Source organism: Lepisma saccharinum, chromosome 9 (assembly GCF_977018435.1).
Source record: "Lepisma saccharinum chromosome 9, izLepSacc3.1, whole genome shotgun sequence".
Taxonomy (NCBI): domain Eukaryota; kingdom Metazoa; phylum Arthropoda; class Insecta; order Zygentoma; family Lepismatidae; genus Lepisma; species Lepisma saccharinum.
The window spans coordinates 87,919,315-87,942,655 of NC_139237.1; the positions used below are offsets into that span (position 1 = coordinate 87,919,315).

The following is a 23,341-nucleotide window of genomic DNA, read 5'->3' on the forward strand; positions in this document are numbered from 1 at the left end:
GCTTATGATTTAACACTGAGAGTATTTCTCTTAATTTAGCAATTACTAAATAATGGTCACTGGCACAGTCAGCACCTCTATGTGTACGAACGTCAATTATACTAGTATGTCTTCTCTTATCAATGAGAATATGATCTATCTGATCATGAGTTTTACCATCTGGAGAAGACCAGGTATATTTATGGATATCTTTATGTTTAAAAGTGGTACTTTTCACAATTTGCCAATACCTCCATGAAAAGCATTGGGTACCTAAATTTAAACGTGACATAAGCAAGCTTGAAGATTAAAGCAAGACGTTGAAGGAATTCGAAAATCACATATTGGAAGTAAGGAACACTATGGAACGATAGTAATGCACCAATCAAGATAGCAGGTCAAAAATAAAACCAATGGACAAATAAAAGATGAATGGCGGAGATGTAGAAGAATTTATGAGGCGAAACAGAGAACAGAAAAATAGATTGTAGAAGGTGAATACGTTTAAAAGCTAAATGGGAATGGAGGAATAATGGCTATAGACAAGGAAATAAGTTTTAAGGATGAAGTGGAATAGAAGTTAAATGACGGCGAAAGCATTGATTAATTTGTTTTATTTATTCTTCGCTTCTCTGCCGCTTCTGGGTAATCGCGAATATGAGGATTAGTGGTGATAGATGACATGGGCAGTGTCGGATCTACAAGCCGCAAAACCCCGCAGTCCGTGGGGGTCCGGAGACAAGTAAGGCTTTAGGGGGATCCTCAGCAATTGACATAATAGAGGGTTCGCGTACGTGAAAAAATGAACGTAGTTACTCAGTCAGGCTAGAATTTCACGAGAAATGCAGTGGTGAAGGTTTCTTTAACGTATCTTTAATCAGGGAAAAGTTACGACTGCATGATTTTAACAAAGGTATCATTTTCCACGTGTGAGAAAACAGTGTCATCACGTAACCCCCTTCTCATTTCAACATTTTTAGTTGAATTCAATATGGCGGCCATCAATGTGGTTCCCCCTAAGCCTAATCTGTTTCTATCATGACCAATTGTACCCAGCCTAACTCCTTTACTATTATAGGGGGTGTTAAGGAACTTTTGAATCATCCTCTACGTACTTATATGTGACTTTGTCAAAATGTTATCAAGAATTACACACACACGCATACATTATATATATACACAGTGGCGGCGATTAGGAGGAGCGAAGGGGCAGTTGCCCCACAATTTTCGCCACTTTTGCCCCCGCACTATGCTAAATCCTATCTACAAAGGAAAATGTACTGTCTATGCCCCCCCCCAGTTTTGGCACCTTGCCCCCCCGGTTTTTGGACCCAATCGTCGCCACTGTATATATGTGTGGTGGGGGTAAAGGAAGGTAGGTAGGTGGAAGGGGCCTTTGGTAATATTTAGCGGGGGGGGGGCAAGATTTGTAGATCCGGCACTGGGCATGGGACAACCACAAACGCATGTGGACAATACACAGGATAAGCCAGTGGATCCAGACGCCAAACGACATACGTTGAAGAGGGTTGACATTTGAGTGGATTGTGAAGTTGCCCTTTAATACGAAAACAGTAAGACGCAGTGGTAGCCTTGTCGCCCTGTAATCAAGGGATTCCGGATTCGATACCCGGTGCAGGGACATAGTGGTTAGGATCACACTTTAAACTGTAGGTCCAGTCCCGATTAGCCTTATTGTGCATAAAGTGGACTTAAAACACCGACTAAATCAAAAAGATAAAACAGTATGAACGATAACAAAAAAAATATGAAGGATATTAATAAAACGTGGTGATGGGCGATACGTACAGTGGGATCCATGAGTATTACCGTGCAAATTGGCCATGACCATTTTCATGAGTTTTTCTCTTACATCCCGTGTGTTTTTAAGCGATGGATTTTTATGTATGCTGGTGCAGACGTCAACAGCTTGTTTGGAGTTTTCTTTGAAGCTCTTATTGGGTCAAATAACGTGCACGAACATGGTGATGGACAATTTTCACGGTAATAGGCTACTCATGGATCTCACTGTATATCAAATGCACAAAAAAATGGGGACTATTAACCAAAAAATGAACAATCTTGTGGTGAAAGACAATTGTATAAACGTGTGTTAGTATAGAAAGGTCTTAAAATAATTTAAATCAATCGTGTATTCTACATTCATATGTAACAACAAGAAACATCAACTTAGCTGATCTGCAAAGTCCTCATGCAAACATCTGGTCTTAAGATCACATATTCAATGAGTAAAAAAGAAATTATCCTCGTCTCCGACTCAAATGGACCAAATCCACTTTCCTCCATTTTTTAAAGCATCCTTCCGCCCTTCTTAATCTTCTCCTTTAAACATCTTAATATTATTCTTATGCAATTCTTAAAGCGAGGAAGTAATTCTTTCTCCTTTACCCTATTCTTAATTTGTCCTCCCGACAGAGAAGAGGATGGGTTAAAGAGGGAGAGAGAGAAGGAGGAGAGGTTTTAGCAATGGGAAGCTGAATCTTTTATGCTCTTAAATTATGTATCCGATTCCGTTGCATCCCATTCTTGTTTCTCATTCTCCTCTTTTTCTTGAACCTTACTCACTGACCCCTACCCTCTCTTACCAGTTCTATCTTTTTTCTTCTTGACGTTTGGACAGACGAAATTAAATAGTAGATTTCTCGGTGCCATGAACATGAAATTAAAAAAGAAAAAAAAGAAGGTGCAGGAAAGATGAAAGTAACACAAAACAACGAAACTTCCTATCTTTTTTCATTCTCTTTTATCGCCTTTCTTCTGGTTCAGAGACTTCCGCTCTCTTGTCCTGTCGGTTCGTGATTCAACCTCGGATAAATGAATTCACTGCTCAAGATGTGAGGGACGGGAATCTCTTCAATTCATTAACTCTTTTGAAATCCCAATCTTTCGAGATCTTGCGTTGACTTTCGAGTTAATAATTTCTAAAGGAAGGATTGTTTCGGTGTTCAAAGGCGAAGACTGACGGTGCCTGTCTTAGAAACAGTCTCTGATGTCTCTTCCGGAAAGTACATCACGTCATGTTCAAGATTACCAACGAGAAAGCACACATTGTTCAAAAAGTAAAAGTAAGAGTAAGTGTAACTATGTTACTTTCTGACCGACAAAACTGTAACTAACGTACTCCCTGCCTAATTAATTGTGAACAAGTTACTCTCTAAGAGAAGTAACTGTAAATGAATTAATGAGAAGTAACTGAGTTACTTTCCCAATCAAGTGACTGAGTTACTTCCTGAGTGAAGTGAATGCAACTGGGTTAATTTCTGAATGAAGTTACTTTAACTGAGTTAATTACTGAGCGAAGTAACTGCAACTGGGTTACTTCCTGATCTTAGTAACTTCAACTGGGTTAATTTCTGAGTGAAGTAACTTTAACTGGGTTACTTCCTGATCTTAGTAACTTCAACTGGGTTAATTACTGAGCGAAGTAACTTTAACTGAGTTACTTCCTGATCTTAGTAACTTCAACTGGGTTAATTTCTGAGCGAAGTAATTGCAACTGGGTTACTTTCTGAGCGACGTAACTTCAACGGGGTTATTTCTGAGCGAAGTAACTATAACTGGGTTACTTCCTGATCTTAGTAACTTCAACTGGGTTAATTACTGAGCGAAGTAACTTCAACTGGGTTACTTCCTGATCATAGTAACTTCAACTGTGTTAATTTCTGAGCTAAGTAATTATAACTGGGTTAATTTCTGAGCGAAGTAACTTCAACTGGGTTACTTTCTCAGCGACGTAACTTCAACTGGGTTAATTTCTGAGCGAAGTAACTGAGTTACTTTCTGAGCGAAGTAACTGAGTTACTTTCTGAGCGAGGTAACTGAGTTGCTTTCTGAGCGAAGTAACTGAGTTGCTTTCTGAGCAAAGTAACTGCAACTGGGTTACTTTCTGAGCAAAGTAACTGCAACTGGGTTACTTTCTGAGCGAGGTAACTTCAACTAGGTTAATTTCTGAGCAAAGTAACTGCGACTGGGGTACTTTCTGATCAAAGTAACGGCGACTGGGTTACTTACTGATTGAAGTAACTGTAACTGACTTACTTTCCGAGCGAAGAAACTTCAACTTGTTTACAATAGGAGCGAAATAACTGCGACTGGGTTACTTTCTGATCGAAGTAACTGCAACTGAGTTACTTTCTGATAGAAGTAATTCTTAACGCGTTACTTTCGAGCAAAGTAACTGCAACTGGGTTACTTTCTGAACGAAGTGACAGTAACTGACTTACTTTTTGAGCGAAGTAATTGCACCTGAGTTACTTTCTGAACGAAATAACTGCAAATGAGTTACTTCTTGATCAAAGTAACTGTAACCGAGTTACTTTCTGAGCAAAGTAACTGCAACTGGGTTACTTTCTGAACGCAGTAAGTGTAACTCAGATAGTTTTGAATCACTACTTCTTGGCTGCAACCCAATCAATTCATTCCTCATCATGGTTCAGCGACACATGCAGCTAACAACGCAATACAAAAAAGTACAACGGCCTCTTCAAAGAAACAAAAGAAATCTTTAATAATGGAGGAGTTGTGCTATTAAAGAGCAAGGCAGGAAAACAGATCATGAGGAACAAATGTTGATAGACCGAAAGGAAGCACATATCACGCGAGGCTCATAATTCCTCAGCAGTGGGAAACGTGTGAATGTAAATCTTCGACCAGTCTCATAAATATGTTTTTTTTTCCCGCTGGCAAGATGTAAACCTCATATCACACGTAATATTTCTCAACCACTCACGATAAAAAATGGAAACTCTTAAGATTTTATGGATCATGCAATATGCCTGTGCAATTCCTGAATCGTGGTGTTTGCATTGGAGAGTACAGTGGCGCAGGTATGTTTTGTATTGTGCGGGGTACAAGGTTCACTTCAATATATATAACACACAATATCTAATTATACGCCCAGCTACGTACGAAAAAGGGGAGGGGATTGAAACATGGTATTTTAAAAAAAGTATTTTATTTTCAAATTATACATATCCAAAATCATATTTGATTCTTCCTACTTCACTGTCTCTCTCATCCTCCTTCCCTATTTCTTTCTCCTATCTCTATTTACCCCAACATCCCTACTTACAGGGTGGCTCAAAAAGTCACTTAACACCCCCGGTGCAAGGACACTGTAGCGCGCAACATGGAAATGGTGATGACCAATCGTTATCAGGCCAAGGGGGAACCACATTGACGCTACCCACGTGGTCGGCGGCCATCTTGATGTCCGCCATCTTGAATTCAACTTTAGAATTGTAAATGGGAAGGGGGTGATATGATATATCAAATCAGGCTAGAATTTCACGAGAAATGCAATGGTGAAGGTTTTTTTTATGTATCTTTAACCAGTAAAAATTCTTGTACCAATTTGCTCCTTTTTACCATTTCCATGTTGCGTGTTGCAGTGGCCTTGTACGGGGGGTGTTAAGTGATTTTTGAGCCACCCTGTATATCAATCTTTCTCTTTCTCTCTCCACACATTTATCCCTATTTCTATCTGCATCTCTCTGTGTGTCTCCTCTCTCTATCTCTCTTCAATACCTCTTTACCCCCTACATCCGTAAATTGCTGTCTTTCTGTTTCTCCACTTCTATCCTTTCATTTCTCTCTCTCCCTCTCTCTGTCTCCTCTTTTCTATCTCTCTCCCTCTCTCTAACTATTGTTCCTCTTTATCCATACATCTCTATATTTCCCTTTTTCTCTTCCTTTGCTCTCTCTCCCTCTCCCCCTCCTGTCATTGTCTGCCATTCCTTTGCTTTATTCTACTCTCTCTTTCTCTCTCCTGTCCCTCAGTATACATATATTTCAGTCATTTTTTGTCTCTCTCCTTCTCTCTCCCTCTCCGGTCCATCTTTACCTCAACATCTCTAGATTCCAGTATTTTCCTTTCTATCTCCCCTTCTATCCTCCTTCTTCTGTCTTTCTCTCTTCCCTGACCTTCTTTACTCTACATTCCTACATCTGCGTTTTCCTTTCTTTCCCTCCCTTTTATAGCTATTTCCCCTTCTACACTTCTATATGTTTCTCTGTCATTCTTTATCTCTCTTTTTTGTCATTTCTCCTTTCATAGCTCTTTCCCGTGTTCCCTTATATTTATCTCTCTCTCTCTCTCCTGTCCCTATTTACCCTTATATCCCTATATTTCTTTCTTTCCCTATCTCTGGGTCTCCTTCCATAGATCAATCCCATCTTCCCTCACATTTCTCTCTCTCTCTCTCTTTATATATATATATATATATATATATATATATATATATCAGTGGCGTGCGGTGACATTTATCCCTGGGGAAGCAAGCAGCCCTAGAAAAATTAAGCATAAGAATATATAAGATTTTTCTAACTTCGAAACATCTTTAATAAGTGGCTATTCTAAGATGAAAAGTGGTGTTTCTCTGTCTTTGCAAATTCATGCTATCTCTTTATAAAAATGTCGTTTGTTTTCAATGTTTTCATTTTCAAAACATCACGCTCATGCACAATATGTTTTTTTTTTTGTCAAAAATCATAGTTTTTGCGTCTCTACTGTGTTCTAAAGCTTTTAATTATTACAATAGCAATGGTACAAAAATATCTTTACGTAGATATTTAACCGTACAGTTTGCAACACTACGGTAGCTACAGCAGCAGAACTTACTGATGGTACTGCGATTGCATTTCAGCCCCTGCTGATTGGGAGTAAAGGTATTGTAAATAGAAACTGGCCTGGTATTGGATGGTTCAAGGTCACAGAGTCCAGTTGTCTTGTCTTACTCCCCCTGGGTCCGTAGTGTTGGGCGAAATACACAGATGCTTTGTCAAATCGCCACAAGATGGTGCTAAGAGTTGCCAGCTCGGAAGCAAACTGACTACGAGGACTACAAGTTCATTCTTTGAGACGGAAGAAAATAATTATAGAAAAAATTATAGTGGAAATAAAGTATTTTGCAACTGATATCCTGTGGGCCAGCATTGCTGGCCTTGATGTACTGGAATGCACGCGCCTGATTACATATATATATTATTTACCCTTACATTCCTACATTTCTATTTTCCTTTCTCTCCTCTGCTACCCTTATATTTTCTCTCCTTCTCTCTCTCTCTCTCTCTCTCTCTCTCATTCTCTCTATCACAGTGTGTGTCTACATCTACTTCCGTCTCTTTAGAGCGCGTTGCTCTAAAATAGGGAAAATGTAGCGTTTCTTCGCCGGAAGCTAGTCTCATACATCACGGCTGAAGAGTCCTTCCTCGTGACCGAAAAAGAGATATTCCAGATGACGTGTCCCTGTCACACAAGCGTGGATGTTTACTTTTCGGCGAACTAATGAACGTTGCTTCCATGGAGGATGGGAGCGAGCGCACTATAGCCCTCTCGCGGTGACAAACGAGAACTATATTTACCCTTGGAAGTACACGGGAAATGCGCTTCATTTTGCTGCCAAACAAGTAATTATGTTCCGGGTTCGGCGTGAGGAAGATGCATAGAGAGATGTCGCTGCTCTGGCAGACGGCCTGTTCTCAGATCGGAAGTGGCGACAGTGTTTCCAACTGGCGTGTGTTTAAAAAGGTCCAGATAAAGGCATACAAAAAAAAAGCTACATTCCGTCCTGGGAATCTCTGGAGCAAGCGAACGGAAACAAGTTCACTGCGCAGGGTTCAACCAATGAAGGTGCGAGAGGGGAAGTGAGTGCATGGAGGGGAAAACGCGGCTGCGCGTACTGATTCATTTGCTCTGCCCACTCGCTGTCTCCCCGTCTCTACCGATATGCGCGACCTTGCTCCACAGTTTCCCGGGACAGAGTATAGTACACCGAGCGTCTAGGAACTAGCCAAAACGCCAGTTTCATTGTCTACTGACGGAGGTAGTATTTTCTGCCGTGCATGGAAAATGAACTGTCCCCTGAAACAGGTTATTTCTTTGGTGATAAATCTACATTAAAATGTTTATAAATGTTGAAATGCCAGGGCTACCCTCGGTAGATCTGTTGGTAAAGCAATAGCACTGTATGCTAGAGCAGTAGCGGCCGATGAAGGGGAGGCTGCAGCCCAAATAACATTTTGTTGCCATTAGTGCAAAAATTAAATATTTATACTTCCGCTATCATACTGAGTCCCGTTGCGCTGTATGGAGCTTTCAAACTCAATGCGCGCGACGAGAGGCAAACTGGTATATGAAGCCGCTTCCCCCTCGGGGACTTCCATTACATCTTCATGTTAACTCTAACGTAAGCACTGCTTCCATTTCCCTTCCTGCTAGGCCCTTGTCAATGCTAAAAAGCGGACTGCATTGAACGCAGCCAATGTACGGTGGCGCTGCCAAGTGGTAGAAATCAAAAGCTCTCACACTATGATACGGCGACACCGCGCATAAACATGCGATTACTGAGAGACACAGTGGCCTGCCATGTAACGCGTCCGTTTCGTGATAGTTTAAGTTTTCGAATCGATTCAAAGAGTTATTTGTTTTCTGGCAGTAACGTATATAATCTGGTGGTCTGAATGGTAAATCCTACAAGTAAAAATTAATAATTCAATGAAAGATGGAGTTCATTTCCAAATAATGAAGTTTGTTTATTATTATTATTATGAATGCATCCCTCTTAACAATAAGTTCTGGTCGAGCCTGCAACTTCCTGTGTGCGTCAAATCGCAAGGTAATGTCTGTGATTCTTCCATTGTGGTTCAGTTGAATGAGGTGAAAGCCTTCCCGGTGAAGTAGTGGTCAAATTGTCGCTCTGTCAGGTTCTTTCCCCGGTGATGGCATTTTGAACAGTGTACCGGATTCCACTTTACACGAGGAAGTATAAGGGGTGACCCTTTCTACACCCAAATGTCAATCCTCCTTCCACGTAGTACACATTGCACTACCTTTTGCAGACTAGCGAGTCTTTGGCGTCTGGACTTACAAACAGTATAATCCTCTGTGAGCTCGTGTTGTGATTCGCTCGTCCATTTCATCCTCATCTTCGCGATTAGCCAAACGTGGCAGAACAGAGAAGTAAAACAAAATCAATCAATCATTCCTCTTTAACCAAGAGATCCAACCGCGTTGAGCGATAAAAGGGGCTGAGGTCTAGGTATTCGCGGGCTTCTCCTATGGTGTAGTGTAACATCGTCGCCTTGTAATCAAGAGGTCCCGTTGTGTTATGACTCCAAGGGTCCCGGTGTCGAATCCCGGCCTGGGCATGGATGTTTGTGAGTGTCCATTCATCATATCGTATCAATCCATAAGATTATATTTTATTTAAACTCTCTCTGGATGCTTCATGTTGACCAGGGCATTCACTTGTTTACTTAAGTTGTCTCAACCTCTGTGGTATGTGAATAATGCACAGTGTTGTGCTATGCAAACTTCCTGATGTATTCAGGATATAGGACGTTCCATCAGGTATATGGAGTCAGCTGTTTGCAATAGAGGTAGTAAAAATCACGATTCGGCATGGAGGAAGGGCTCCATAGCCTGGGAGATATAGAGGTGAGACAGACTGAGAGGGGACTGACTTTTGTTTTGGACTGAGGAGGGAGAAGAGCTTAGAGAAAAGGAGTTGAGGGAAAGTGAGGCGAGTCCTGGTCAACCTGCAACGAAGCCTAGAGAGGACTTAGTTTATTTTATTCTACGTTACTTTGTATCAATCATCACTCTTCAGATAGACAGGTAATTATCCTAACCCAACCATGATTCAGGTTCGAAGGTTCATAAAAACCAATGAGTGACCATTGTCTTTTCTAGTTGTAAAGCTATTTAGTTTTAGTTGTGCCTTTCGCACTGCCAAGCATTTGACTTGTCATGTCAGTGACGAGTGTTCTCATCATTGAGGATGAATGATGAAAAAGTTACATCACCCATTGATTTATTGTGGTGGTGACTTATTTTGAACTCATCCCCATCTTCGCAAATTAGCCAAAAGTGGCACAAGAAGCGAAGTGCATATTAATCAAGCAATCAAGAGGTCACGTGTTCGAACCCCATTGTGTTTCGAATACCAGTTTACAGAGTATGTCCAGTGCCGATATCTGTGCACAAAGTGGACTTTAAATTCAACCCTTGGCATTCGCTCGACCAATAACATTCCCGTGGAACCCACGTTCAGCTCCCAAATATTTCCCATAATTCCCGTTCAGCAAACACGTTTTTTTTTTGTCGCTTTCTTATCTGCCGGTCCCCTCGCAGCATACGCCGTTGGAAAGTTTGAAACACTTCAAAAGCTGTTGGCCCCGTTCCTTCTGCCACTTGAGAAGTTTTCCCAAAGCATCTTGGCGAAATGGGAGCAGAGCGTTAGGGGGGAAGAGGGGGGGCTCTATTCCCCGCACGAACCGTCGTACGTCGACGATTAATTCGCTGAGTTTTCCGAGGGACCTGACGAATCGGACCAGACTCTACGTCATCAATCTTGCTGAACCGGGAACCGTCCTCTCTCCTCCCCTAGGCGCTCTCTCCCGAGGGAACTTGAGGGATCCGGACGGGTTAAAAGAACCCGATAAAAATGTGAGAATGGTGTTGTTCCAGGAAATGGGGAGACACTCGGAAAGCGGCTAATGCTTAACCTGTGTTTAAGGAACATAGTTTTAACGCAAATTAATCAATGCTGGTGACCACGCTCGAAACTTTGCATTACGAACCAAAATATTGTACTCCATTTTTCCCCAGATTATCATAAAAAGTCCACAAAGCAAATTTTCTCTTTAAATTTTGGTCGAAACGTTCAGGATGCGCAGATGAAATTGATCTACCCAGGATTCAAACTCAATCTCGCTTCCAAGCCCAGGTTTTCCTCTACAGAAAACAGCAAAGCTTTCTGTTTGTGTATTTGTCATTTAGCGTCGCGCCGACGCGCTACAACGCCACCGGTCGCGGGTTCGAATCATGTCGTGTTCTTTGTGAGTGTCACTTCATCAATTTCATCATTTCATCAATGAAGCGATTAGCTATTCTGCCACCTCTGGCTAATCGCGATGACGAATATGAGAGATAAGATGAATTGATGAAGGAACACTTGCAAGAAACATCCATTCCGGAACTCGAACCCGGAAGGTGCGCAGTCGGAGGTTTTATCTGGTATCCTAAACCGACGGCCGCTGCGAAATTAGATTAAATGAGAAAATTGGGTTGTCTACGGGAGTCGAACCCGGGACCGCATACAGTAATTTATCCAGACACCCCGTAACACCACCTAAAATTTCCTCATCACCCCACCCTCCCCAGAAAAATCAAAAGCTCAGTTTATGGTTAATTTCGGTCTAAATTTGCACATACTTCTCCCCCTATACAACATACCCCATGGTAATGGAGGCCTCCTCGATGGCGCAGTGGTAGCGTCTTCGCCTTATAATCAAGGGGTCCCGGGTTCGATACCCGGTGGAGGCACAAGTGGTTCGGATCCCACTTTAAACTGTAGGTCCAGTCCCGATTAGCCTTACTGTGCATAAAGTGGACTTAAAACAACAACTCAACCAACCAATCCATGGTAAAGAGGTGTCTTTTTGAGAAGCCACCCATAAATCCACCTTACCTCCACGTAGTACACAGCGATCATTTCAATGTTTCAACGAGGCTCTGGCACCCAAACCTACAGCCAGCAGTGTTGCCACATGAAGGGAAATTTCCCTTTATGAAGGGAAATTCGAACCAAATTTTAAACGAAATGGGATGAAAATTACCAAAATTCCATGGAAATTTTAAGACACCAAACTCAAAAATAGTACAGATTAGTACAGATTATGTACTATTTATTACTATTTTTTTAAAGGTTTTTAGTGAAGGGAAAAACTGGAAAGGGAAATTATGCCGTCAGATTGTGGCAACACTGACAGCCAGTACAATCGTCTGTAGGGCCCTATTGTCCTGTGTATTATCCATGTATGTGCTGAGTGCCCCTTTAAGCCTCAGCTTTTAACTAGGCAGGGAGATTATAGTCCTCGGAGACACGTGTTACCTTTATTTAGGGTAAAGGGCTGGTCTCGTATAATAGCCCCGTCTCTCTGTACTGGCTCGTCTACTTCGTTGATTTGGTGTCTGCACCGCTTGCACTACGTTCTGGAGCGGTGTAGTGTGTGGTGAAGTGTCACGCGCATAGGCGGAGTTCTGGCCTGGCCCCCCAACTTAAAAAATACTAAAAAAAAATAACACATGATTAAGTTCAATTCCAACATTTTTGTTATGAAGCCATACCGCAAATCTTGACGTTTGGCATGATGGCATGTGCGGTAATTGCGCCGCAATAGCGGGTCTTAGACGATTTGATTGATGTGTACAGTTTGAAGAAAGAAAAACGTAAAATAACTTTGTGTTGAGTCAACAGTTACTGCTGAGGCATCAAAAGAACTTTTCAATTTAATTTTTCTAAAATTTGTGAAGCTTACTATTGTACCGTAACTTTTTTAAAGTAATACGAGTATTGTATCAATAAAAAATTAATGAGATGCAAAATGCAATAATCGTACTGTCTTGCTTCTTTTAAAAATGACAACCAATATACTAATTAATATTTGTTTACTTAAGCGAGGAAATTTAACATTTTCAAATCCAAAAGGCCTAAAACTTAGTGTTTTTAAGTTGTTGTTTTTTTAATTTCCGGGGGAAGGTCTCCGAACCCCTTATAAGCGAGGGGATATTCAACAACCCTCAGGTACATCATATGCTTCTCCCAGAGTCTGCCCCCCCAAAGCAAAAGTTCCAACTCCGCCCATGGTCACGCGTTGTGTGCTAACTGATCACGTGAGCGTTTGAAGTAGCAGACAGTTATTTTCTGAATCTTCTGAACGTGAACACCGCTATTCGTCTACTTGGTTGAACGTCATTTCCTTGCACCAACCCGACACCGGAATACACTTGCTGTCAAGGCCCACTTGAAAAACCCCATTTTAAAACCCAGTGTTTTTTTTCATTAACTTTGGTATTTCAATGATTTCTGAAATGAAGGAACGTCATAGAGGTGTATAGTAATGAAGATTGCATTTTAGATTCTTAGAATGCGATCACGACTGTCATTATAACTCGAGATTAATTTTGCTATCTAAAATGCACAACACTTGTAATATTGATATGAAGTAGAACGAAATATCAGAGCTCAGTACACCAATACAAACGTTTAATCTTTATTAAGAAATTACATAACCTTGTACATAGGCGTAGCTAGAACTTTATATTTGGGTGTGCACAAAGAAAATAAATAAGGTCTTGTACCTTTTTAATAGCATATTTTGCAACACACTCACTTGGAACTGCACTGATGTTTGTAAAGGAATATAAATTCACTAAAAGACAGTGTTGGAATTTTCTGAATATATGTAGTAGAAAAAAATCAAATTGCATAGAAATCACACACACATAAAATGTTCATAAATGTTACAAACAAATACATCAAAATACACGTCATCTATAACAAGAGACGTCTGTCAAAAGGTACAATGTTCTTAAAGTCATCAATAACTTCATTTACACCAATAGATAAGCTTTTTCCTGTTCCGCAAATAGCAAGAGCAGGGCTTCCAATCTATCCTGCTTCTGAGTTGCTCTTAATTTAGTTTTAACTTGGGTAGCTTGGAGAAAGCTCTCTCTCACACGTGCAGCTTGTGACAGGTATAGAAGAATGGCGCTGTAGTACAGAGTAGGATGCAGTAAATATCTTCTTTCTCCAATGACATAAAAAAATCGAAAATCTATAGACACTCGTTTCATCGGCGATAATGCGCACGTTTGTACCAAGTAATGACATTTTCTCTCCTATTGAAATATCTGTCTTTAATTCTCTTTGATAAAGCAGCCCATTAGGGTGTGCCTAGGCACACCCCGTAGCTACGCCTATGACCCTGTATTAAGCTGTAAGTAACTATGTAAATAAAAGTCACTGAACTCAGATGAACTCAGGTTTGAAGTCAGTTTCTTTCGATATACTATACTGTGTATACTATCAATACTATAGCTATTTTATTATGCTTGTGACTGAAGATAATAGTACACACCTGCAAATTGATCACTTGATGCTTCTGACAAAAGTTGTAATATCATAATTTATCCATTATTGATACATCATCTGCTAATATCAATTCAAACATACAAAGTTGCTATCCACAGAGGCACAGAGGTAACCAGGAAATCGTAAGAGAATAAAGAATAAATAAACATTACTATTGTTTATCAGTTTTTTGTGGTCTACTAGTTTGTGTGCCGGGCGGCGAAGTGCAGTGGCTGGGTTGAGTGGCAATTACAAAAGTGAATTATATTACATGTATTCACATTTTATTAATAAAAGCTCGACAAAACCCAATTAAACCTGGAAAACCCAATTAAATCCGAAAAAAAAACTATTAAACTCGAAAAACGCAATTAAACCCGAAAAAACCAATTAAACCCGGAAAATCCAATTAAACCCGAAAAACTTTTTTTTTTTAAAAAAAAACGGGCATTTTCAAACCCTGCTTGCACTACACCTATAGGTCGTTTCTACTCTTACGGCGGGTGTCCTACATGCTGGCAAGGGAAGTGGGGAGCGGGGAAGAGAGCGATAGGAAACCAATTCAGATCGATAAGAAATGCAGCAGCCTGTAGAACGAGATGCGCGCTGCACTTCCCCTCCTCGACGTTGCGTATCATTCTACTGAATGATGGGATCGAAACCTACCACTCCCACAATAAATCAATGGGTGATGTAGCTTATTCATCATTCATCCTCGTAGATGATGAGAGCACTTGTCATTAAAATGACAAGTCTAAATGCTTGGCTACGAAAGCCAAATCTGAAATAAGAGCTCTAAGCAACTAGAAAAGACAATGGTCACCCATTCGGTTTTATGAACCTTCAAACCTGAATCATGCATATTGGTTGGATAAATACCTGTCTATCTGAAGAATGATAATGATGAATACTATTTATCTAAACTTTCTTTGGACTTCCTTGCTTGTTGACCAGTGACACTCTGACCTCTCCTCTCAAGTCCTCCCCCTCTCCAATCCAAATCAAAAGTCCGTCCTCTCCCAGCCTGTCTACCCTGTAGAAACCCAGGCCATGGAGCTCTTCCTCCATGCCGAATCGTGAGTTTTCCACCTGTTTATTGCAAACAGCTGGCCACCTATTTTCCTGATCAAACTCGTTTCCTCAACACATCAGGAAGTTTTGCTCGCTTAACTGTGCAATACTGAAATACCACAGAGGGTAGACGACTGGTGAAAACAAGTGAATGCCTTGGTCAATATGAGGCTTCCAGAGAAGGTTTAAATGAAATACAATCTTACGTAACCCACGACGCCAACGCTGTTGTCTGGTACGTCTGCGGCGTATCCCCCGCTCTCCACTTCCTTTACCAGCATGTAGGGCGCCTGCCGTAAGAGTAGAAAAGACCTATAGTGCCAACAAAGTGCAGCGAACTACAGCCGGGAAGGAATAACCTGGCAGTGACGTCACTCCCTGCTAAGTCAGCGTTGCCAACTACTATGAAAGGAACCATGGCACGAGTAAGAGCAGTAAGGATCGCGGTGCAAACTACCAATTTTCAATTTAATGTTAGCACTGCTAGATGTTAATTTTATTGTTTATTTTTAATATTTCATATAATTCGGCTTTCAGCAAACGTTGTGCATGCGGAATATGGTGACATGACAGCCACGACTTCATTTCAACCTTCCTGCTGCTTGATGTTGGGATTTTTTCCACTAACTTGTTGTGGTACGGAGCATTGTCACACACAATAACAGAGTTTGGGAGCAGATTGGGAAGAAGCTGTACTTCGAACTACAACATAAAATTATTAGTGTTCATCTCCCCATGATAGTCCCCAGAAGTTGTTTTTGAAAGGAACACTAACTTCGCCCCTCCACAAATCCACTTTCACCACCGGCATGCACAATAATAACCTGGGCCCCTTTCCTGTTTGCACTTTTACCCCCCCCCCCTCTCCGAATCTTTGGAATACAGCCAAACTTTGGGGACAGTGTGGTGTGTGTTCACGAAACTTTCATCCATGTAAATGAATGCGCAGTTCTTTAACTTCACGCAAAAATGATCGCCGCAAAGCAACGATGCTGTTACGTTCAAGGAGTAGCTTCCTGCTGTTTACGCTGTGCTTTTTAAATCTGAATCCTAATTTTCTTATTATCATACGCAACGACCAACCCGAACCCTTAAAATTAACATTTTCTTGCAGTTCCTTTATCAGTTTATCTACGGTGACAACAATGCCTGTCGTGTATAAATCATGGATTGTTCGGCGCACGACTGCTTCATCAAAATAATCCAGATTTGTGACACGTTGCTGGGCGTTCGGTCGGTTTTTGCCCGCCGTTGAAAAAGGTTTCCCGCTCGCACTCGCAACACTTTTGTCTTTCTCCTTCAAGATTCTACACACAGATCTTTCACTGACACCTGTCGCCACGGACGTTCTGTGAACAGCTGTGGTTTTCTTTTCATTGCAATCAAAGTACTTATACACATTGGAAACTATTTCTCTTGCATCGCTGTGCAAGGGCTTACCTTTCTTTACGCGCTGCTCATTGTACAACAATGACAAAACCTGCAAAAGAAACCTCCCTAACAAAGAAACAAAATAGCCTGCAATCCCTGCGGTTTGTTAGACTAATGTAGCAGTGTGGGGGTTTGCATGCCTGCATCACGCCTCTCGGAATGATTTCGATTGGTTTGCACGTCACCTTGTCGTCCGCTCTAGCGAATCAGCCTTTGCTTCTGGAAGGAGAGGTGAAGGTGGGAGATGACGTCACTGCCAAGTTATTCCTTCTGCGCTGTAGAAGGGGCTAACGCGATGGGAGGAAATAGCCTAAAAGCTGACGCACAATCCTGATTTCAATCAATCATCCAAGATGTAAAATTCTGGATAAACTACAGAACGGTATATCAAAAGGCAAGAATTTGCGCGGAAATTCTTCTAGAACATTGGCTTCAATGCTTCGATCATGCAGCGGTTCCAATTCGCTTCAAAGCGATAACTCTCTCTTACGCAACGCTGCCTTTGGGTGTTCAACACTGTTCATGGCAGCCTTAGAAACCGGAGCTTGTTTGCTGAGCAAACGGGTCGTTCAAACTAACCAACCCCGACGTATAATTGAAGAAACAAAAGATTAGATTGACCTTCCGTTTTATTTGCCCTCGTGCCAGGAGGAAGTCGTTTCAAAGTGTAGCCGACAAAGGACTTCATTACAAGAGAACAACAGGAACACCTTTGTTCAACATGGTGCAAGCAGATCAAATTTTGTTCTCCGTCCTGTCCTCTAGAAAATTCATTTTACACACTGGTTTGTTTCTTCGTGTGATCCTTTAATTTGTTAGTGCACTATAAATAAATTGCATTACTTTCACCTTAGCATCCAGAGAAGACATATACAGGGTGAGTCATAAGTCTCAATACAAATGGTGAAAACGTTGACTAATGTTTATTTTTCCTTTCCAAGCAGATGAACCAATGAAAAAGAGATGCCACCAACGAAGGAAGAACGGATTGACATCATTCTGTTGGCTGGGAGTGGTACCACCCGTCATGTAGCACGTACATTCAATGCAACCCACAGAACCCATGACACCGTGGCCAAACTTATCAAGAAATTCAGAAGGACAGGTTTCGTCGCCGGCCTAGAAGACCAAAGACAGCAACAGATGAAAGGAGGGTAACGCAGGTGCTGACAGCGATGACCACGAGTCCGACAAAGGGGACCCGACGCCTCTCTGCGGAAATTGGAATCAGCCAAGGCAGTGTATTGGTTAGAGCGCCTGGCATTGTGTTTGGACATGGAAGGGAGACATGTGGAACATATCCTTTAACTGTAGCATAATATAATCCAATTTGTAAAAAGAAAATAAACATTAGTCACCATTTTCACCATTTGTATGGAGACTTATGACTCACCCTGTACTAGTTGGAAACAGAGTTGCCAGATGTAACACTTCCCACACATTACAAAATTCAAGTTAACAATTTAAGTGTTGCAAAGTAGCTTTTGATAACGCTACTTTTATTGTAAAAAAAGTAACTCTTGTTACACTTACTTACTCTTAAAAGCAGGTAGCTACAGTTATAATTCCCCAAAAACGTAAAGTGGTACTTCCAAGCTACTAATGCTATACATTCCTAAACTCTTCATTGTTCACTATTGTCAACCAGTCAATGCAAGAAACCAAGTTTAACGAACTGCAGAATTCGGCCGAAAAATACAAAATAAATTGGGTTGGCCGTTCACGCAAGAATAGTTCTGACAATACCTCCCAGATGGCGTAGCAGTAACGTCATCACCTAGTAATTAAGCTATACCGGGTTCGATACCCGTGGAGGCACATAGTGGTTATGACCCCACTTTAAGCTGTAGGCCCAGTTTCGATTGGCCCATCTGTTCATATAGTTCACTTGAAACAAGAACTTTACTCTAATATGACCGCCTGTACTTATTCACACTGACGTCTTGATTGGTTGATTAATTTGGTTTATTTTGCTTTGCATTTCTGCCACTTATGGCTAAGCGCGAAGTTGAGGATGAGTGATGACATTGATGAAAAGACGCTCATCTACAGGCCTTAATTCGAACCAGGGACCCACTCCTCCACAGAGATTGGCGTTTGCACTGAGTGTAAAGTTCCTAATCCTTGCTAATTTTTAACATGTATGTGTTTCATTAGTGTATTGTTTTACCATTAATATGCCTTATTTGTTTGTTTTAATATTGATGTTTTTGTGTTGTTATTAAATTTATAACTTGTGTCTGTATGCTGATTGGGCAAAATACCGGAAGCGGAAGACATTTCCGGTATTAAGAAATGTCCAGAACTGAGGAAATCGCATCGTTCCGCACATCAGCCCATAAGAACGTTCACAAAAGTGACCTCTTTACACGCCATTTGAACTACTGAAAGGACTACCAGCTACTTTTCACGTTTACTACATTATAAAGCATGGCACATTTCACAGTTTAACGTGGAAAACGGTGTTTGAATTATTGTGGCACTTACAGCGTTTACCAATTTTAGTCTTCAAATGTCTAACTCTCTTCTTGAATCAGTTGCCAGCACAAGATGTGAGTATACTACACGTTGTTTGACACTGTTTTTAAATAAAAGAAGTGGCTTATTGTATTATGATTGCATAAGTGAGAATAGTAGTAATATTTTACAGCGAATGTTTAAAGTGATATGGCTTTAATAAACTATGGACAAAGGTAAAATGTTAGTTACTTTTCTCAACACGTCCTGAGAGGGCTCGATAAAGGAGAGTCTCATAACCATACAGAGCACGGAGATTGGCCAACTACCGTGACGTGGTAATTCAGTAGCTCACACCAAAATGACCGTCGCAAAGTTCGAGCGAAGCCAGATCCAACGTAGAGTAGCGCCTAAACAGTTCTTGGAATTTGGTCAGCAACCGCAGTACTCTAAAAACCTGAAGAATTATCACAGTTCGATCCAGTCGACATAAATTCCAGGACCCGTTATCCACATGGAACTGGATATCTGGAACCGATCTGCAAAGTCAGATAAGCAATTCGCCTGCAAGCGACGCTGATTTATTAAATCTAATTTTGCGATATGTGTACGCACGTCTCCCCGCTCTTTGCATTTGTCCAATTACGCGATATTTTGTTCCACCGTATCGCGCACAACGACAGGGCCTTAGTAAAAGTAATGATAAGATCTGCTATCTGGATATGGTAAACTGTAGGTCACATGTTCAACGTATCGCACGTCATGTTAATCTGTCACCTTCTCACTACTCTGTAATCTCTTAATGGGCAGGTACTTTGGCGCCATGTACTGTGGGATGCATAAGTATTCCCAAGAACATTGTCCGTCACCATGTTCATTCTGTTTGCTTTACGTCATCAAAGCTTCAAAAAATGAAACAAAACGGCAAACAAAATCCACGAAGGATGTAAGAGGAAAATCAAATGAAAATTATGATGGACAATTTGCCGGACAATACTTGTTTTCCCACTGTACTACATATAGTTCTCGATATAGAAATTCCCAGCTATACTCATTCCCGGAGTGTCCCGACAAAACGTACCACTTGGTTTTTTTGCGAATAAACGTACCACTGAGATAAACAGCTACCTGTGAAGATTCCACTAATAACTTCAAAATATTTACTCCACCACAAAACGTACCACTTCAAGGAAAACGCTTGAACTTGCCCTTGACATGTCAGACATTCCAATACGGTGCGCTATCTGCCACCCGAATCAGCACCCAGATAACTTGACCTTGACATGTCAGACATTACGACACGGTGCGATAACCAGCACCCAGCTAGGTTATTTGTTTTACCTCATTAGTCATTACGACTTTAATCTCTTAGGTTAGGTTAGGTGAGGTTAAGTTAGGTGAGGTTAAGTTAGGTAAGGTTAGGTTAGGTTAGGTGAGGTTAAGTTAGGTAAGGTTTGGTTTGAGTTGGTGTTTTAAGTCCACTTTATGCACAGTAAGGCTAATCGGGACTGGACCTACAGTTTAAAGTGGGATCCGAACCACTTGTGCCTCCACCGGGTATCGAACCCGGGACCCCTTGATTACAAGGCAATGACGCTACCACTGCGCCATGGAGGAGGCCCAAGTTAGGTAAGGTTAGGTTAGGTTAGGTTAGGTTAGGTTAAGTTAGGTTAGGTTAGGTGAGGTTAAGTTAGGTTAGGTTAGGTTAGGTAAGGTTAGGTTAGGTGAGGTTAAGTTAGGTAAGGTTAGGTTTGGTGAGGTTAAGTTAGGTAAGGTTAGGTTAGGTTAGGTTAGGTTAGGGTAGGTTCGGTCGAGTATCGAGAGAATGAGGAAATCCGTTTGCATATAAGCATGTGTGCCGCTTTGGCCTTCTTAAAGACGGAGGAATTTTATGATGGATGGCTGGAAATACACTCTCAAGCCCCAGAATCAGCGAAGCTAACTCTTTTCTCTGATTCCTTTGTGAAAAGTTGGTTGCAAAACACGGAAATTCCAATAACAGTGTGGAAGTGTCCAAAGCCTGGATAAAGTATGATGGGAATCAGGAAAACTAGAGAAAATCGTATTTTCGGTAAATGATTTTTTGATGCCGTCCCATCAAGTGGTACGTTTTGTCGCATCGCAAATATTTTAAGACTCATTGGAAGATCCTTCGCAGGTAGCCGCCCAGGTGGGAGGTACGTTTTGTCGATGGTAAGTTTTGTCCCGTATTCCATTCCCAGGAATCTGTGGCAAGGCACATAACGGTAGATAAGGGCAGAAAGCGAGTGCGCGGGGCGAAGTGCACGCCGCTGCAAAGTCTGGTAGCCCCTCCACGCAGTTCCGTTCTCTCGTGCACATTCATTGCTCGAGCCTTCTTGAGTCGCTACTTGCGCAGAGACCTGCTCTCGTTCGTTGAACACCTATTTTGCCAGGGGTACCGGTTCGAATCCCGGCCTGGAAATCGTTGATATTGTGAGAGTCCTTTCGTCAATTTAATCATATCATCACCGCTCATCTTCATTGTCGCGATTACCCTAAAGTGGCAGAAAAGCGAAGTCAAGTAAATCAAATCAATCATCCTTTTAGTGTTTAACGATTCAATTGACTTCCAATGTAATTGCTACCAAAATAAAGTCTAGAGCAGAAATGAAACATAGTAGTTAAGGTTAGCGGTACTACTCGCTCGCCAGTCTGAAATACATTATCGTAATTACTTTATGGAGAGAAAAATCCATGCATTAATTTTGCGAACTATGACGAGATAGAAATGAAAGTAGGCAATTAGCAAAATGGACAAAAAATTGTTTACGTGGTATGAATTCAATTTGTAGATGGACGCACTTCGCTATCATTGAGGAGATTCTTTTTTAAATATACTTTTCAGTTTTCTTTAAGCTCTAGGCTAATCCTAACCACAATGCAATGTGCCCCCATCGGGGATAGAACCCACTACGTCTTGATTACAAGGCTCTAACGTTAGCCACTGCGACTTGTCTGATTTTCTATCACAAATAGTAACGTCGTAATAACTGTTTAAAGTTGCACCATTCATTTTGGATTATCCTGTATCTTGATTACTATATCTTCTTTCAAGCCAAATATCTAGCCCATGCTTTTCTTTCATTTTTAAATAATAACAGCAGTAGCATTATCCTACGACGTTCATCCTCAAGTGACTCGTTCATCTTCCTAGCTTGTCTACTCTGCGCAATGCCTTTTGGAAACAAACGTATACAGACAAGTACGGTAACGAATGTCGTGTGAGGATAAAAATTAGAGATGAGCAAGTACAACACAACTAAACGCACGTTTATGAAATTAGGCGGGTGGCAAAAGTTCCCGTTGTTGCCACGTCTGAGCACAACCCCGTGTGTTCAGAGGTTTCAGATAAATTAAGATGACGTTGTAGAGTTCTAGAGTAATTCACGTGATACAAACTGACAGTATTTGCTCCAGGGGTGCCCATCCCCCCAAAATCATGTCATGCGTCCCCCCCTCTAAATTATATAATTCGCACCCTCAATCCATATCGCAATCCGCACAATTTAATTACGACAGCGTGTCTACCGAAAGTAACTTTTTTCTTAGCTTTACTGAACACTATTCTTGATCTGCCCCATCTTCCTAAACAGGGGTGCCATCACTCAAGACCACCCCTAAAATCGTTCATCATAATCGAGAATATCGCTTGTCTTGTAATGCAGCTATAGTATATAAACTTCACATTCACCTCATTAAAGCGCCAAACACGTATCCTATCAACACATGATTGCGAGCGAAGCGAGCAAGAAAATGTTTACATCCATTTCTTTGCAGGCTTTCCACGTTACACGTGATTCCCATGTTGAATCTTTATAATGTGAGTAAACTTCCAGAGCTCTTCTTTATATTTATGGCTTGTCTGATTTTCTATCATAAATAGTAACGTCATGATAACTATGTAAATTATCACTATTTATTTTGAATTACCCTGTATGTGAGAAATGTACATTATAAAACGAATGCACAAAGTCTCTCACTACTGCACTTAGAATGAGTGAAGTACAACATCCACTACAATTATTCTTCCGTACTTGCTTAATTAGAAGTGAAATAGAGAAGATTAGTCAAGTGCACTTTCTGTGAATAACATAGTTCACAACGATACACGAATTCAATTCAACGATAACGGAAACACATACTTGTGCTGCTGAAGATGTTCTCTCTGGTTACCGCCAAGGTGGTGAAGATGTCGTGAAGACGTACCTAACACCACTCTCATCTTAAGACACTAACCCTTGAAAGCTTCTTCAGTCATTTCCTGTTCGTAACCCTCACAGAGCCTATCGATCGAAGCCAAGAAAACTCATTATTCAGAACCTGTATTGATTATAGAACCATCATTTTTTTTTTACACATCCTTGACAACAAACCTTTTCTGAAGAACAAATAGTTTTTCTGAACCAATGAAATTCTTGGGTTTAGTAATGGTTCAACCATGTACC

General features: G+C 41.1%; 1 protein-coding gene across 1 annotated transcript in view; it reads right to left on the reverse strand.

The window, feature by feature from the left end:
• sand (potassium two pore domain channel sandman) overlaps window positions 1–23,341 on the reverse strand; it is a 480,585-nt gene that overhangs the window by 117,926 nt on the left and 339,318 nt on the right. The window lies entirely within an intron of this gene.